At 49.1% G+C, this 17,879-nt stretch overlaps 1 protein-coding gene across 2 annotated transcripts in view; it reads left to right on the forward strand.

Annotated features, from left to right (window-relative positions):
* The first annotated feature begins 539 nt into the window (after positions 1 to 539).
* Positions 540 to 17,879, forward strand: part of Sipa1l2 (signal induced proliferation associated 1 like 2) — a 148,086-nt gene continuing 130,746 nt past the window's right edge. For both annotated transcript variants that reach the window (XM_028767712.1, XM_028767713.1), the window contains exon 1: positions 540 to 606. The gene's annotated coding sequence lies outside the window, so the exon portion shown is untranslated. The remainder of the gene's footprint in view (positions 607 to 17,879) is intronic.

Genomic DNA, 17,879 nt, shown 5'->3' on the forward strand with positions numbered 1-17,879 from the left:
CGGCGACTCTCAGGGGTCCTGATACGGTGCGAGCATGTAGGATTGAGAGTCTACACCCAGAGAGCACGGGTCGCTCCGAGGGTGCCCCGGGTCGCGAGCACTCGAAGACGGTCGCCGGTTCCTGCAAGCCGAAGCCTCGCGCTCGCCGCGACCAGGAGAATCGCTCTCCTAGGACGCTGGCGCGCGCCCGACGGCGAAGGGCGAGTCTGTCCGGGAGGCGCGCCAATGGGCGTGGGCGGAGCGCTCGGGGCGGGGCTTGTCCAGTTGGCCAATGGGCGTGGGCGGAGCTCTAGGGGCGGGGACTGTCCGGACACCGGCCAATGAGAGGGGGCGGAGCGCTCGGGGTGGGGCCTATCGGGGCACCGACCAATAGGGGGGGGCGGCGCGGGGGGGGGCGGTGCCGGGGGGGGCGGGCGGCGGCGGGAGCCGGCTGCAGACGGAGCCGGGCGGCCGAGGACGCAGCGCGGCGCCTGGCGACAGCTCGAGCCGCGGGCGCAGCGGCCGCGCGGGGAGCGCGCCCATGGGTAGCGCGGGACGGCGGCGGGCGGCGAGGCCCCGGCTTCTGCGCGCCGGCCCTGGAGGAGCCCAGAGGACCGCCGCTCCGAGGTGCGTGCCGGGGGGTGCGGGGTGCGTCCGCCGGCGCGGGGAGCGGGGCGCGGGGAGCGGACCTGCCCGGCTGCGCGCAACTTGCGGGCCGCTCCCCCGGGGCTCCCGCTCCTTTGTACGCGCGGGCTCGCGTGTCCGCGGGTGAGGACCGCGGTCGGGGAGCGACCGGCAGCGCCGGCACATTCATTTGAGCCTGGTCGCAGAACCCGGAGAATCAATTTCGGCTCGTCTCCCCGAGAGCGAGAGCCGAGGACAACTTGGCGTCACCCCTCGGCGGGGAGACGTTTGTCGTCATTAGCCGGCTTCGGCTACATTAATTCAGTCCCGGCCAACGTCAGCACGGGCGAACGGACCGCAAGTGCGCCCTCATGAATTGGGGCTCGGCGATACCTGATTTTTGGTCAGAACAGGTCTTAGCTTTGGGTTCTGCTTTGCCTCGGTCTGCGCAAGGATGACTTTAAGAAAGAAGGCCAAACAGCGAAGGGGAAAAGCAGAATGAAAGACACCCCGAAACCCAAGTCATCACCAGAAAACGGGGCGTCTTGGTTATTCTCATTGGTTTTCCCAGTAACTTCAAAATAGTCCCAGAAATGTTCCTTTTGTCTGCGGTTTCACTTCTAAACTTTAACACTAGATGGCTTTCTTATGACAGGCATTTAGTCCGCTGCCCGCTTGAGTTTCCTGCGTCTGCAGTCTAAGCTGGCTGGGATTTATTTATTTATTTAACGTCTTAACAAATTGGAATAAAAGGAAGAAACTATCCCAAACTGCTGCTTTGTTTGAAACATAGTACTACCCTGTAAGGTTTAAACTGGTTTTATGTATTTATTTTTTTCAAATATGGAAAGTGGGCTTTGATCTCTAGCACCCGAAGGTTGATCGATCGTTACTCTGCTCTGCTTCGCGTTTTGACTCTCTGGAGAATGTAGAGATTTTTGGGTGGGTTTGGTGATTACGGCTGCGAGGATTTTTACGTGCTGTTTACCGATGGCTGGATTTAGTTTAGAGGTTTCCGGAACAGGCAGAGATGGTATCTATTGCGAGGTGGAGTGGGGTGGGGGGTGGTGGTGGGGAAGAACAATCTATCGTCAGTTTTGGGCGCATGCAGGGCTGTTCATGCCTAAGGGTTGACCGACAGCATTTGAGGAAGATCTGTAGCGAGTGCGTCTACCTGAGTCATACTGAGGATTGTGTCACGGACTTCTGCGTTTCCTTCTCCCCTGGTGAGATCTGGTTCGTCTTTTCCCAGCACGACTCTTTAATGAGTAGTACAGTCAGTCATTAAGCTAGAGTCGCTAGTTAACTGATCCAGTGGCACAGCAGATTCTTACTTCTGAGTTTAGTTTTTTTTTTTTTTGAGGGAGTCAGATTTGGGGATTAAACCTAAAGCTTGGGTTTGGTGGACAAGCACCCTACCACTAAGCTACATTCCCAGCCTCACTGTTATGTCAAAGCAGTCAGCCGTTTATGATTATCTTGAAAGAGTCTCACTAAGCTCCCTAGGCTGACCTCACCCGGTAGCTCAAACAGGCTTCGAACTTGGGGTCCTCCTGCCTCATGAGTGGCTTGGATGACTGACAGGTGCTCTCTGTCACACCCCAGTTCTTGTTCAGTACTTTTGTTCTACAAGTAACCTCACAGCTAGCCCAAGTCTCGTCCTGGTAGGCAGACTTATTAGCTGAAGAAATTGGAATTTGGCTTTATGGTTATTTCTCGTGGCTTGCTTGGCTTAAAATATGACATGTTAAATTTGTGTGTTCTAAGTTAAAGTATATTCATAAATAGCTGAAGGGAGGAAAAAACCCGGCTGGGTAGATGTCTGGGGAACATAAGAAAACAGGAAAGGCTTTCCTCAGTACCCACATGCTACCTATAGATGGGGTGAGGTGAACTTGCATAAGAAGCCCAGTAGACATTTGCTCCGGAGGATGGAGAGAGCGCAACACAGTATCCAGTTAGGGTGTGGGGGTGGAGCTTCCGCCTGGGAGTACGGGCTGAGAGTTGCACTGTCTGGCTTGAATGTATATTTTTTTTAGAACGTGGTTTTGTTATTGTAAAACGTTAGGCTTTCCTCAGGAGCATTTGCTTTAGTGCTCTGTAACTTTTAGCCTCATTACTGGGATTATCATCATGGTCAAAGCTTTGGAATGTACGTCTGGAAGGTGCAACCCCTCTCCCCGTATGATTTTGCATGGGCTCTTTGATACCTAAGCTTAGTCACCTTTCCAGAGCTTGGGGAATCTTCTCCGAGATAAAAAGGACAGTTGGTTAGACACTTGAAGGTCTCTTTCTGAAATTGAAGAGGTGTTAGTACAAATCATTATTATCTGGCAATTGAAACTGGCTTGACGATGCCGTGCACAGGCCTCACAGCTGTGCTTCTGTTCACATGGTCTGCCCCTCACCCTTTGCCCCAGCAGTACTTGTTAAACTCAGCTTTAGGAAAGCTTGAATTGTCTTTAAACTTCTGATCTCAATGTGGAGGTAGTTTCACATATGTGTCTCTACAAAGACACAATGAATTTTAAGAAAACTTGGACTATACTTGTTTTCTTGAATGAAATATGAAGTCAAGCCTTGTAGAATACAAAGACCCAAGACCTAGATTCTCTTCCTGAACCTGCATTTCCTTTTTGGGTGAGGAGGAGGGGTGAGAACCTCGAGGAGGCATTCTCTAGTTCCAAGGTGAGTTTGGGTAAAGTATAGCACATTTCCTTTTGGCTCCAAAACTATCAGTTTCTTTCTCTCTTTTTTCATTTTATCTTTTATTATTTTGTGTGTGTGTGTGTGTGTGTGTCTGTCTGTCTGTCTGTCTGTGTCTACATGGCATGGTGTTTGTATAGATCAGAAGGCAACTTGTAGAAGTTGATTCTCTTCTCTCATCACATGGGCTCCTGGGACTGAACTCAGGGTTGGCAGTGAGTACCTTTACCTACTGAGCCATCTTGCCAGCCCCTTTTGTTTCTTTATTGTTTAAAATACATGTATTAGAGCAATAAAACTGTCTGTCTGGCCAGAATGGCTTATATTTCCCATGATTACGAGTGCTGCTAGATTCCGTGTATTGTAAGCTTGTGTACAGTGAACCTCCTTATATGGGTTTATAGTTCCTAGGTTTACCTTTGAAATTGGTGACTCAGGAGTTGCTTTTCCTTGCCAATTGCATTTAGCTCTGACCGTTTTTAAGGAGCCGTAACCATGCGATTGGAATTCAAATGTCTCCCAACTTCAAGGGTAAATTGGTTTGATGGTCTCTGACCCTGAGTGCTCTGCAGCTCGGATCTGATGCTGCAGCTGTTCTGCAGAGCGACTGTAGTGCAAGCCGCTCCTGAGACCTGTTTCCTGAGCAGTGTTGTGTAGAAACTGAGCGACGGATGACGGGGAGGCAGGCTGTGAGCCGAGTGTAATTGTCACGTCAGCATCTCTGTGCCAGAGAGGACTTAAAGCATAAATACCTTCACGTGTACCACTTTTTCCATCCATCTGTAAAATTTAGAAAACAGAACCAAGCCACACGTGGTGTACTCTGATGATCCCAGTACTGAGGAGCAGAGGCAGGAAGACTAGGAGTTCAAAGCTATCCTCAGCTACAGTTCAGGAGCAGCCTGGGCTACATGGGACCCTGTTTCACAAAATCAACACAAAAGCAGATTTTAATGAGGTTAGGTTTATATGCATTTGGCATTGCTACCCTAACCATATTACTGAAATATCCATAAGTATGTTAATGAACCCATCTGTAGCCATTATTAATTATTGTTAGTGCATTTAATCAAGATAAAATAAAACTGGATGTGTTAGCCCTTATTTGTGATCCCAGCACTAAAGAGGCTAAGGCAGGAGGATTTCTGGGAGTTTGAGGACAATCTGGACTACAGAGTTGGGGCTCCATCTCAAAATAATAAAAGAGAAGAAGAAAGTTAACAGGAGAAAAGATGTATATTAAGGCAGGTTTCCACATGGGGTGTGTGTGAGTGTTCGTGGGAGTGTGTGTGAGAGTAAGTGAGTGTGTGAGAGAGACAGAGAGATTGAGCTGGAGAGAACATTTAGTAGAGTGACCTCACATTTCATCTGACCACTCCCACCCATCTTTTCCTTTTTACATAGGACAGTGAGGCTGTCACTGAGCAGAAGGTTTAGAGAGCACAACCCGCTTTCCCGAAGGTTCTCTGCCTGCTTAGATCCTACTGTGTGGTTTCTGACTGTACTGAGAACTGAACCTGTGGCCTTAGCAAAACCAGGCAAAGTCGACTGAGCTACATTCCCGATAGCCCCGTACAACTTCCGAAGGGAATCTTCCTGTAGTCACCCAGTGGGGCCTGTGAGAGGGGATTGAACACCACTTTTTGATGGTTTCAGCCCTCAGAAAGTTTTCATTTTTATTTGCAATGCTTGAGGCTTGAACACTGGTTTTACACATGCTAGACTGGTGTCCTACCAGTGAGTCATATACCTGCCCTGCTTTTTCTTTTTTTTTTTTTTTTCCAGACTAAGTTGCTCAGGCTGACCTTAAACTCCTTCACTAGCCTAGGCTATTTTTGAACTAACTTGGGATCTTTTTGGTTCCTCTTTCTGAGTAGCTGGGAAGACAGAGCTCCACCACCAGGCCTGACGTTAGGAAGTTTCTATAGAATATATAGAACATAGAATATACAGAATGAAGAACACAGTCTATGCTACTTTGTCATTGTAACTTTACTCTTTCCGGGGCCTTCAGAACAAATCCTCTAGAGCAGTGGTTCTCCTTAACCTTCTCTGACACCCCCTAATATAGTTCCTTATGATAATCTCCGGCTGTAAAATTATTTTCGTTGCTACTTCATAACTAATTTTGCTACTGTTATGAATTGTAAGTGTCTGATATGTGACTTCAAAGGGATCATGACCCACAGGTTGCTTTTAGAGAGCCATTCATCTCTGCTTCCAAGTTATCAAAGTGGGACCCAGTGAACAGAGCTCCTTCTGAGTGATATTGAGCACACAGAGGAGGAACAGGGTACTCTGAGGGCCTTCTCTGTGTCTATGGCTGGCCCTGCTGCTGTCTTGGTGAGTGTCCCTGAGTCCAGGAGCCATGTTGTGACAGTAACTGTGCTGTTCCACTTCCTTGTTACTAGTTCCTTTGTTTTGGAATTTGGTTCTGTTAACACCTTAGCCATTCCTCTCAAAGGAGTGCTGCCTCAGGCCTGGGTGGGTAAAGACATTGGCCACTAAGTCTGACTTTGAGTCAGACTTTGACTTTGACTTTGAACCCTGGACCCATGTGGTGGAAGGAAAGAGCTAACTCCTGGAAGTCATTCTCTGTCCTTCACACATGGGACATGCATGCATGCCTGCCCTCCTCTAAATAAACATGTTAAGGAAAGAATGTGCCACCTGCACCTTAGCTGACCTTCTGTAACGCTTCCTGCATCTCTGTGGGCTTGATAAATTGCCTGGGCACCCAGTTCGTCCTTAGCCATAGGGGCTCCCTTTGGGGGTGGGGGGTCCGAGGAATCATGTTCTTACAGCCATACACAACTACATGTGAAGTGCTTGATTTTTGTAACTGGCTGAGTCTCTTTCCCCTTCTCACGGGTTATTATAAAAGATGGCACCTAACTTGCTTTACGGGTTCTGCAGACTGAGTTTTTCTAAGTCAGAAGTGAGTGTGTGTTTTAGTGTGTCCCTAGTTAGACCTGCTTTTTCATGTAGTTAGTGATTAGGAAATATATGCTTAATGACTGACTGGCTCTGACTTGTTAGGGGACCCTGTGGCTTTCTAAGGACTCAACAGAAAGTTGGTGGGGGGGGGGAGGAATAGAGCTGGACCATTGCTCTCGCCCTCAGATTTGCATTGTCTAATGTCCTTTGCAGCTAGGGGCAGAGCTGATGTTTTCCTGGTATTGTCCCTAAGTGGTGCATGTCAATCAGTTACATTGATTGTTACTGTAATGAAAGCAGCTTGAGATTGGGTTCATAGTGAGCATGGAGGAAAGCCAGAGCCGGACTGTGAGGCTGCCGGTCACATTGTATCTAGTCAGAAGAAGAGACAATGCTGGCATTCGGCCTACTCTCTTTTTATGCAGTGTGGAAACCCCAGCCATGGGATAGTACTGCTCACACTTAGGGTGAGTGTGAAAACCCACTTCAGTTAACACCAAGCCTGAAACTCAGAGGCTTGACTCTTGGGCAACAAGAGTCTAGATCTCATTGAGAACATGAACCATTACAGCTCTCATCTCTTCCTTATGTGCTGTTATCCTTCAGCCATAGCGGCATCTGGAACTCTGTCTACATGTTTCCCACTTGATGTGTGTGCCACGTCCTCTGAGGAATGTCCCTTTTTATTTGTGGTGAAGTCAGAAGTCCAAAGTAGGTGAATTAGTTAGCTTTCCATTGCTTGGGCTGTGGCTTCCGGGGCCATCAGCTGTCGTGGGAGGGAAGCATGGCCCAGCAGCTCACCTCATGACAGGCAGGAAGCAAAGAGTGGAGGAGGCCCAATATGGAGCAGACTCTTCTGTTTCCCTCATATGCCATCCCGGCCCCAGCCCGTGGGATGCTGCCACCCATGCTCATGGCAGGTCTTCCCTACCCAGCTAATGCCCTGGAATTGACCTCACAGACACACCCAGATGAGGCCCTTGCTCGTTAGGTGCATCCACGTGAAGTCAGGTGGACATTGTGTGTTCAGTTACACCTTTACTGTTGGGTGCTTTCAATCCAGGGTCTCCATGGGCCAGCCTGGATTTTACCCTGGTGCCTCAGTGCTGGGATCACAGGGATGTGCTAGCACCCAACCACGCCCACACTGAAGACCAGAGCAAAGGACCAGTGTTTGAAGTTGTTACCGTGGAATATGGGCATGGCGCCCTTATGCACGTGGGCTCTTGGGTGTGTAAAGCATTATACATACCCAGAGACCTGTTGTGCATGTTTCTGCAGACTTCCGGGAGGTGTGGAGTGTCTGGTGCCAGTGTCACCAGCCCAGTTCTGCCTTCTCTGTGCTCTGGGGTGTGTTTTAAATTTGATTCCTGTGGAACCATGGCATTCATGTGGTTCCGGAATAGCTATGGGCTGTTTCCTCTTTGTGTTGAACTGTCTAATAAGAGATTTTAGGAATTACAGATTTGGTCATTCATCCAGTGAAACACTGTTTCAAGTGTTTAATGCCTTAATCCAGTGAACAATGGCTGTTTTGAAGCAGGGTCTGCAGGCTCTTTCCAGTGTAAAGTCAACTCTCTGAATGCCTATGTATGTGCAGACACATGTATGAATACATGTGTCTGTATGTATACATATGTGCACTGGGCATCGTGGGTCTTGCCTTTAACCCCAGCACCAAGAGGGGCAGAAGCTGGTGGATTTCTGTGAGTTCAAGGCCAGCCTAGTCTACATGACACATTTCAGGCCAGCCAGGGCTACACAGTAAGACCCTGCCTCAAAAACTAAAATATATACATGCATACTTATATACAGGGTGTCTTAGATCTAGTTATCTGCTTTATCATACCAAGACCTCCTGACCATCATGAAATATGAGCAAAAGTATGAGTTTTAAGAAAGATGTTCCTAAAGGGATTGAAATGGAAGTGTTTTCTCCTCCACCTCAGCTCCCCATCCTCCCCTGGGGAGTGCTCTGCTGTGTGGAAATGGGTTTCCAGGAGGCCAGGCTACGCTACTCACTGTGGGCTCTGTGTTTGTCCATTGTATCTGTGTCTGTCTGTTGTCTTTCCTGGTGTCCTGGTGGCCTTTCTCTTGGTCCCTGGAACTACTTGTGGATGCCTTGGTTGGGGGTGAGAGTGGGGTGCTTCTGGTTCAGCTTGGCTGTAGAGAAAGCCTCATGACATCACACCCGCCTCAAGCACAAAGTTCCAAGGGATATGACATGTCACCTGTCTGTGCAGACATGCGTCAGAAGCATGTGAAGAGTGCAGCCTCACAGTGGCATTCTGTATGACAGGATGGGATAGGACTAGACAGGACGAAAAGAGATGGTGGCACACACTGTCCTTAGCTCATCAAGGAGGCCCCGTGTTACCCTGTTATGGCTCCAGTGTGAAGTGTCCCCCATAGGCTCATGTTTGAATACTTGGCCCCCAGGTGCTTTGAGAACCTTTAGGAAATGGGGCCTGACTGGAAAAAGTGGGTTACTCAGACCTGGGCTTATGGCTTATAATCATGGTAATATTCCAAATCACTTGAATCCATGGTACACAGTACCAAACTCAAAACATGTCCCAGAGCACAGAGAAGGCAGCACTGTGAGACCACACAGGCACCAGGCCTTTTATACCTCTCGGAAGTCTGTGGAAACCCGCACAACAGATCACTGGGTGTGCATAATGTTTTACATGCCCAAATGCCCTGTTTCCCACAGTAACAGTTTTAGTTCATCTGTCAGTACCAGCCTGAGCTCCTGTTTCCTGAGCCCACAGAGATGCGAGCAAGCCACTGCTGCACGTCCCTACCGCTGTGATGGACCGACTGTATCCTCAAACTAGGAGCCAGAATGAGCCCATCCTCCCCTAAGTTGCTTCTTATCGGGCATTTGGTCATAGGAACAAGTACAGGAAGCAGCCCGGCAGCCCTTAGGCTACAGGAAGCCTGGGAATATAGAAAGATGGGCTCCAGCTACCTACCCTGCTCCCACACTGTCCTCCTCAGCAGGGTACAGCTCCAGCCGGCACCTTTCCTGATATGCTGCTGGGCATTAGTTATAAGCACTTGCCTCTCGTGTCTCCTCCCTGGAGCATCTTTATCCTGTGGGCAGGGACCTCCCTGCTGTGTTCCCTGGGCTTCAGAAGTTTGTGCCGCAAGAGTGGTTCTTGACCATTGTGGTTAAATGACTGTAGTTGTGGGTTTGGACATGAAGGAGCTCTCTGTGCCTTGATTTTCATTGAATAAGTTATGGATTCCATTGTGACTCATCATCCTAAGTTGCCTTTCTACTTCCTCCTGCATCTTTCCCAGGGTCACAGGAAGTAGCTGCCACTGAGCTATGTAGATGCATCCGTGGGAGGCAGGAGTTCCTGAAGAGGGGTTAGCAGGGCTCTGCAGGATCTGGGAGACTGCTGGTATTGTGCCCATAGTACTGAGGTTTGGGAAGGTGGCACACTTGCCACCTCCTATGAGCCGGTAGGCTGCCTTTTCCTTTCCCAGTGTCAGTTTGGTCCCCCAAGGTGGGCCTAGCCCCGTTGGAGGCTGAGGGGAAGGCTAGGCTTTCTTGGAAGCCTTGGCTTGGGCTACTTGATACATATTATTGGAGGGAAATTAATTCTCTAGCACTCTGTTATCCTTCCCTGTTCGACCCTTAACATTCCTTCTAGAAATGGGGATGTTTGCAGATTTGGTCTGCAGATTACAGGCCATGCCTCCTTGCTTATGTGTTCTTCATTGAAGACTAGCAAAGTCCATTGGAATATTATTAGTGACTTAAGTGTGACAGGCACTGCATAACTACAGTTTTTGCTTTTATTTGAGATAAGGACTCATAAGGCCTAGGTTGGTCTTGATGAACTCATTCTGCAGCCTTCAACCTCCGATCCTCCTGCCACCATCTCCCAAATGTTGGGCTTGCAGACATGCTCTACTATGCTAGGTTTATGCAGTGCTGGGGATGGAACCCAGGCCTTCCTGCATGTGAGGCAAGCGCTGCACCCCTGAGCTATCCCCTGGCCTTGTAACTGCAGATATAACCTAACAGAAGTCTTATGTTCATACCCCAGCAGAGTTGTGGGTACGATTTTGTGTGGAATCTGAGAATCATGGTCCTGTCTCCATGCTATGAGCAGAACCATGGCAAGTAAATAGTAGGGGCATCCAATTGGCTACCAGGTTTTATTTAAGGGCCATTCTAAGGCCTTCTCCATGAATCACAGGTCTGATTTCTATTTTGAAAGTTCTGATGGATAGGAATGAAGGAGACTGCTGTGCTTGACACATAAGAGGGGATGAGAACGGAGGCTGGTTTCAGATAGCTGTGTGCAAGCTTTCCTGCTAGTCTTCCTTGCTCCTGTCTTACGTGGGAGCATCTGTGCATGCACGTGTGTGCACATGCCTGTGGAGACCAGAGGACAACCTTCCATAAGCACTACTCACCGTGTGTTTTTTTGGGACAGGATCTCTCCTTGGTTTGGGACTTGATTTAGCTAGGCTGGCTGACCGGGGTCTCCAGGGACTTACCTGTTGCCCCATCCCCTACTCTGGGATCACAAGCACACACCACCAAGGAAGGCTTACTTTCTGTGTGTTGGAGTAACAGGCTCCAACTCAGGCCCCATGCTGACATGGTAAGCCTTTTATCAACTGAGCTGTGTCTTCAGCCCCTATGTAGGAATTCCATGAGGCCAGTGAGATTTGTTTCCTGTTAAAGACAATGGTGGTTTAATGAGAAGTGTGCTCTTTCTGGATATTGTGCATTTTTAATGTTTCAAACCTGGGTCTCTTGGCTCCAGCTTTGGTGCTCTGTCTTTCCTGAACACTGTAGCTGGGCTGCCTTAAGTCAAGGCAGTTCTCAGTATGTCATGTTGAAAGAGAGAAATTGAAGAGAAGGAAGAAGGAAGGGAGGGGTAAAGATTGGTGGGGGCATGGGAGAGCTAGCTTCCTGTCCTTGAGAATGAGATACCAAGACCTAGGGCTGAGCTTCGTTTCTCAGCCAGGGATGCTGGGGTGCTTGTGTAATAGCAGCCCAGCCTGGGAGTTGCTGGTCCTTCAGAGACCATTTCTTCAGCTCTGAAAATCTCTGCCAAGATTAAAAGAACTGTAAGAGGGGAACGGTCTTGTTTCTCATTTCTCCTTTGCTACATTTGCATAATCTTTGTTGAAGCCAGCTGAATGTGAAGCCCTAAATAAATTCCAGGCATTTAAATATTTAAAAGGATTCATCCACAGTTCTCTACTCACCCGAAGAATAAATGCTTTCAACAAAGAAAATAACACCCTCGCAGATGCAGCCCGGATAGACCGTGTCCACCTTGTCACTGAATTAGAAAACGTTAACAGGGAAGCTTGCATTTGACGGGCTCTGAAACTGGCTGTGTGCCAAAATATTGTTTCCCTGCTAGAGAAAGCGGTGGGTGTGTTTCATGCTGGCAGCTGGCCAGCCAGGGGCTCTGACGCAATCACTTGGTCCCCGTAACTGCTTTGCAACTAATTTTAGGGCAGTTAAATCCGGGCGATGTCTGGTGGCTGCCGTGCGTCTGGTTCAGTGGCGCTTTCTAAATTCATCTTTTTAGCTTGGCACCACAGCTCCTGGTTCTTTCTAGAATAAGCCTGGGGCAGAGGGGATGTTGAGTCAGTGTGGGAATACTGAGGCTGGCAGCTAGGGAGAGGCTGGGCTCAGGTCTTACCTGTACTGCGTCATGGAGGCAAAGCAGGCCACTGTGTGTGTGTGTGTGTGTGTGTGTGTGTGTGTGTGTGTGTGACATGCTGAGGAGGGGGTGGGGCACACTGAGGCTCCACCTTCCTGCAGCAGCCCTCAGGCCAATTTTTCTTGCAGTCTCTGGTCTCTGCCAGCCTCACCATGCTAAAAACTGAATCTTACCATCCTTTCTGGGAAATGTAAAGCTAGAAAAAGAAATAGCTCAAAGAAATCGTAAAGGAGCTGCAGCTATTTGGAGTATCTCACAGAAGAGAGCTAGTGCTGCGTGCCGTGTGTCTGTGCATGTGTGCATGTGAAGGCCAGAGGTCAACGTCTGGTGTCACTGACACCCCTGGTCTTTCCACTTTATTTTCAGCTATGCCAGCTGGCCAGAGAGACTCAGGGGTCCTTGTGTCTCCATTCTCCAGGGCTGGCGTCACAACCATGTGCCACCTTGCCTAGCTTTTTATGTGGGTTCTAGAGATCAGACTCAGACCCTCTTGTGTACACAGTAGGCACTTCATCCAGTGAGCCGTCCCCCCAGCTCTTACAGGCTGTTTTAATAATGACGTGGGGGATTACAGACTACAGGTCTTCTTTACAGAGCCAGTGATGAAGTGCCAAGTTGGCTGGGAACCTCTAGAGTTCCAGACCTCCGAGGGCAGAGTCCTTTCTTCCAGCCTCATGTTACAACCTCCAACAGAACCAGTTCACACAATTTTAGACCTCATAGAAACCCTTGGGCTCTTTCTCAGTGGGATTGCCCTATCTGTTTTAGACTGGAGCTTTGTGGGCACTTAGAGAGCAATGGGAAACAGCGAGTTTGGAGCTGAGCTTTGAAAAGTGGTTGGGATTTGGAGCCTTTCCAAGTATGGCACTCACCATTTAGGTGGGCCTAAAACTCATGACAGCCTTCTTGGTTCAGCCTCATGAGTGCTAGGATTACATGAGTGCTGCACTATCATGCCAGCGCTGGTCAACATAAACTGTAAGTTCGGAATCCTTGCTTTTTCATGACTGAGCACTTCCTGTTACCTGAGGTGAAATTTCTAGAACAAAATGCAGACATCTTAAGAGTGTTGTTCATCCTGTGAGTTCTGACATGCCTGTAATCCTTTGTAAACCTATGCTTCAGTCAGGGTGTGAAGTGTATTGACTACCCAGAACTTCTCTCCTGTCCCTTCCTGGACAGCTTGCCCCACCCCCACCCTAGTTTCTAGTTCTCTACTGTGGAGTGTTGCATGTTCTTGAGAAGATATAAATAGCAACTCAGTTACAAGGTTCACACTCTCAGCTATGTGTGGAAATATCACTATATTTACTCTAGATCTGCACTGAGGTATATCACCATCTACACTTGCTTTGCTCTCCCCGTGGGATCAGGGATCACTTTCAGTGGCCTGTGATTTCAGGAGCAGCTTTCTATCACCTGGTCTCTCAGACACATTTGTACACCGATTCCCTGCCAAGGAGTGGCTTCCTGCCTTGTCCAGGCATCCGCCTGCCTGGTTTTTTACCACTGTGTACTCTGAGACTCAGGTGAGTCTGGCCTCTGTATGCTGGCATCTGCACAGGGCTGGCAGGGGCTCCTGGGATTGGCTCAACTGCTTTGCCTCTGAAGATGGGTCAGCAGAGCTCAGCTGTTCAGCTGTGTGTGCTGTTTGGAAAACTTGAGGCAAAAGAAGACATGGGTGTGTCCTTGTGAAGCTGAGGACTCATTTTTAGTTCAAACACAACAGTTGCTCCAACTCCCTGAATTCAGTTTGATGATGTCATCTGTGGAGGACACAAACCACCTAAACCGGGAAGACCAGATTGCAGATCTGCTGTGCTGAGGTGATACTGGCTAATGCAATAAAATCCCTGAAGAATTAAAGTAACTTTCAGACCTAAGAGCTATGCCTTTGCCACGCCTCAGTCACCGAAGCCTCTGGGTGCCCAGGCCTTTCCAGCTGTGAGCAGTTCTAGCTTCGACTCAGTGTTCTTGGTTCCAATGTTTGCAGTTCCTGGTGGCTTCATGTGTTTGTTCTTAATGTGTTACTCTTGAACAGGGCCAGGTTGGCTTTGGTAGGTTGACTTTCCCTGGTCAAGAAGACCCACTTGAGTATAGTGTCTGACAGCCAAGAAGCCTTCCTTTGTAATGCAAAGTCTGAGGTCTGTAGGAAGCTATTCTGAACCCAGGCTCCTCCCGTGTCCTTCCTCCTTCTTAAGGCTTCATCCCCATCTCACCAAGTGAGCGGTGGTTCACACTCAGGCTTGCTGAGAAGAAAAGGACATCTGTGAGGTCAGCAGCTGAGGGTCACTCTCACTTTGCCCTCATTCTTCTGATGACCTTCCTTGACCTCAGGGAAAGCTGGGAACTGTTGTTACTGCCATCTCTGACTTATGTCTAATTCTGTGGCGTTGACACGAGGCTTCATGACTCCCTGTCTGTTGCTGATGCTCATGAATAAGGCTTCCCTGAAACCTGCCTCCGTAGCAGATGGCTCCTGAGACATCGTGTGGTGTTGGGAAAGCAAAGCTGGTGCAGTTGCTGATCCTAGGCCCCTGGTTGCTGCACTTTTATCCCACACTGTAGGATGTGTGTGTCCGTGGCTGTGTTGTCCAAGGCTTCCTCACCAAAGCCTCATTTTCTGTACCCATGAATGGGGGGCAGTTATTCTCCATGCAGCATTACTGGGAGGAGTCTGTCAGATACCCAGGAGCATGGCTGCCTTTGTCTGGTATTTGTCGTGGGCTCCTCTGGACCAGGCTCAGGTCTACAGTCTCATCCCTTGGTGGTAGAAGGCAGCTTGGTGTTGCTGTTGGTATTCTTTCATTGTGGGAAGAGTAGACTTTCTAACTATGCTTCCTGGTCAGTTTTAGAGTCTTTGCTATTGAAGGCATTGCTGCCTTATGCTGCAGAGTACAGTTGGTTTCATGTGGAGGAGAGGAGGATAAAATCCAGTATGGATGTGAGTGAGGGCAGACTCTCGGAACTGCACCCCCGTGGTGCTGCCAGGGACATGGGTTAGAGGATATAAGAAAAGACCTGGCTTCCCTTTACAGTCCAGACTCACTATAGAAGGTTAAGGGATGAATATTATGGGACTGGTTTAATAGTGACTGCTCACTCAGGGGCTCTGGGGCGTGTGTGCCTGCAGGAATGTCCCGTGGGCATTTGGACTCTGTCTCACCCACAGGGGAGGACTTCAGTGGCCCACTGGCTGCTAACACCTTACAGTGCCCCTTCCGGGTGTCAGCTCAGGCTCTTAGTAGTGGCCACTTTGAAGCTTGTGGGGCAGTCCATGGTTGCTTGAAGGCTGGGTCAGTGTCCAGAGGCCAGTAATAATGTGATTGACTTTCCTGGGCCTGCCGTAGTTTTCCTGTGTATCCTAAGGATGTGCAGAGCCGTCCATGAAGGCAATACACTTTTTTTTTAACTTTGAGGTGATCTCACATGACTAACGAACACAGCAGACACTAATCTCCATCTTCTAATCTTCCTGCTCTTGTCTCCTGGGTGCTAGGATTCCCAGTGTACTCTACCACATCTGGTTTTACGCAGTGCGGGGGATCAAACCCAGGATCACAACATTCCCTGTAAACATTCTACCAATTAAGCTACATCCTCAGTCTGACAGTAGCTGTACTGTGCTAAGACTGTATCCAGCTCTGGGTTACAGTTGTTCTTTTCTCTGAAAATAGAAACATTTATGTTCTTGAATGAGTCTTGGTGGCTTGTGGTGGACAGAGTAGCTGACTAGAAGGTGGGACCCTGGTTGAAATGACTTTTGAGAACTTTTCACAGAATGGAGGGCATCCCAGCCGTTTGGTCTGCAGGATGTGCAGGATGAGTTTATCCCCTCTACCCTTTTGAGAAGAACCTCGGCTGGCAGGGGATTTACTGTGCTGACCACACTTGTCTCTACTAGAGGCCTCCGGAGGGCAGGGGATCGGGAGTGCCACACCCCGGCTATGCTCATTCCCTGCCCTTCCCTGCTGCTGGTGTGACAGGCTATAGACTGAGCAGAGAGGTTCCTTAGGCCTTCCATCTGACTTGGGGCAGTGGCTGCGGCTAAGCAGCTGCAGGGCCTGGACACTATTCCTCCTGCCGTAGTCTGGAATGTATGTGTCCATGTGTGTTCATGCCCTTGCATGTGTGTGTTCCTGTGTGCGGAGGACAGGGGCCAGTTTTGGGAATGGCTCTTCAGGTATTGTCCACCTCTCTTGAGACACGATCTCTTATTGTCATATTGGGGCTCGTATTGGAGCCTTGATTATCTACACAGGCTGGCCAGTGAGTTCAGGGATCTTCCTGTCTGCTTCCCTAGCTTTCAAGATATAAGCACAGACTACCATGCTGGGCTTTCTATGGTGGGTTCTGGGTTTTATGGTAGGATTTGAACTCAGGTCCTTGTACTTGTGAGGTGAGCTATCACTTTGCCATCTGAGTCTTTTCCCTGCTCCAGTTGGTGTTTTTTAAATGTCTTTTTGTTTGTAGTGAACAAAAGAACAGCCTAATGGTGGCTATGGAACCCGAGGACACTGTCACTGTCTTAAGTAAAATATACACCTGTGTGAATGCAGGAAAACTGCCCTGGGGGCTCTGAGTGTCTGATTAAACTCGAAGGCTGTGTTTTGACTGTCCACTGGGAGATGGGCATCCACACTGACCTGTGTCCTTGTAACTTGCCATTCATTGGCTAGACTCCCTTCTGCTGATGCTGTCAGCAGAGCCCGGTGGAGACCCTGAGTTGAAGGGATTTTTGGCAGCAAGGGTAAACTTTCTCAGAGTTCCTGCCTTTATGGAGGATTGGGGAGGAGGTACCAGAGAAATTGCAGATCCTGGCAACCCTTGGAGAAGTGGTTTTTACATCGTACCCTCCCACTAAGTGTTCTTTCTGTTATTGTTGGACTCAGAAGAAAGGCCTGCTGGGCCACACCCCGAATCTGGGGAGATTCCCACAGTTCTGTGTTGAGATACTTCCCTGCCCGAGGCTCAGGTGCCAGGTGTGTCCAGTGGATATAAAAAGGTATTGGGACCTGGAGGGACATAGCTTGGGGTCTCTAAATTGGAATGAATTAATTTGGCCAAATAAAAACATCTTTTTGGCAGTTTGTCTTTTTTGTTCTCAAATAGTAGTTTATTTTGAGACAGGGTCTCTCAGATAGCTCAGACTGACCTCAAACTCAAGCTGTTGATCCTCCTGCCTCTATCTCCCAAGTGCTGGTTTGTATCATCTCACTCAGTGTATACCACGAGGGCCTCTCACTCCCCTCCGACTGAATAGAGAATTGTCCTGTGCACCCAAGATGCAGCTCAGGGCCTCTCAGCATGAGTGATTCCTTCTGAGCTCCTCTGGAAATGCTAGGCCGGGCTGCTGCCCACAGGCATATTCCCTCCACTTTGTGGCCTGCTCTGGGTTCTGGTGAGATGGACTTATAGACAGGACACAGATGTACATGGGGAGCTTCTCTGCTCCAAGGGCTGTACGCAGAGGTATTTGGCATGGCTGGTGTCTAGGTGAACTGTGTGTACGCATTCCCACTTACTGTGTGAAGCCGTGAAGGATCCGGGAATCAGAGAAGTACATCACTGTTTATCAGTTTCGGTGAATTTCTGTGGTACAATTCAGGGAGAGGAGTCTCCCCCCTCTACCCCTCACTCAGTCGTAGATTCCTTTTAGCCTCTGGGAGACCAGAGCTGGCCCTGTGCTTGCCAGGGGTTCCTGTGTCCTCCTCCAGAGCAGCTGAACACAGCTCTGCACCCTTGCCCCTGGCGAAGGGTTGATGTACTCTGTTTACTTTCATCCCCTCACTGGTCAGTGCTTCTGAGAATAGAATAAATATTGCTCATTAAAAACACACGGACAGGGCTGGTGAGGTGGCTCAGCAGAGAAAAGCGCTTGCTGCACAGCCTGATGATCCCTAGAACTTATGTAAAAGTGGGAGG

This window comes from Grammomys surdaster, unplaced genomic scaffold (assembly GCF_004785775.1).
Source record: "Grammomys surdaster isolate TR1022 unplaced genomic scaffold, NIH_TR_1.0 181, whole genome shotgun sequence".
Classification (NCBI taxonomy): Eukaryota; Metazoa; Chordata; class Mammalia; order Rodentia; family Muridae; genus Grammomys; species Grammomys surdaster.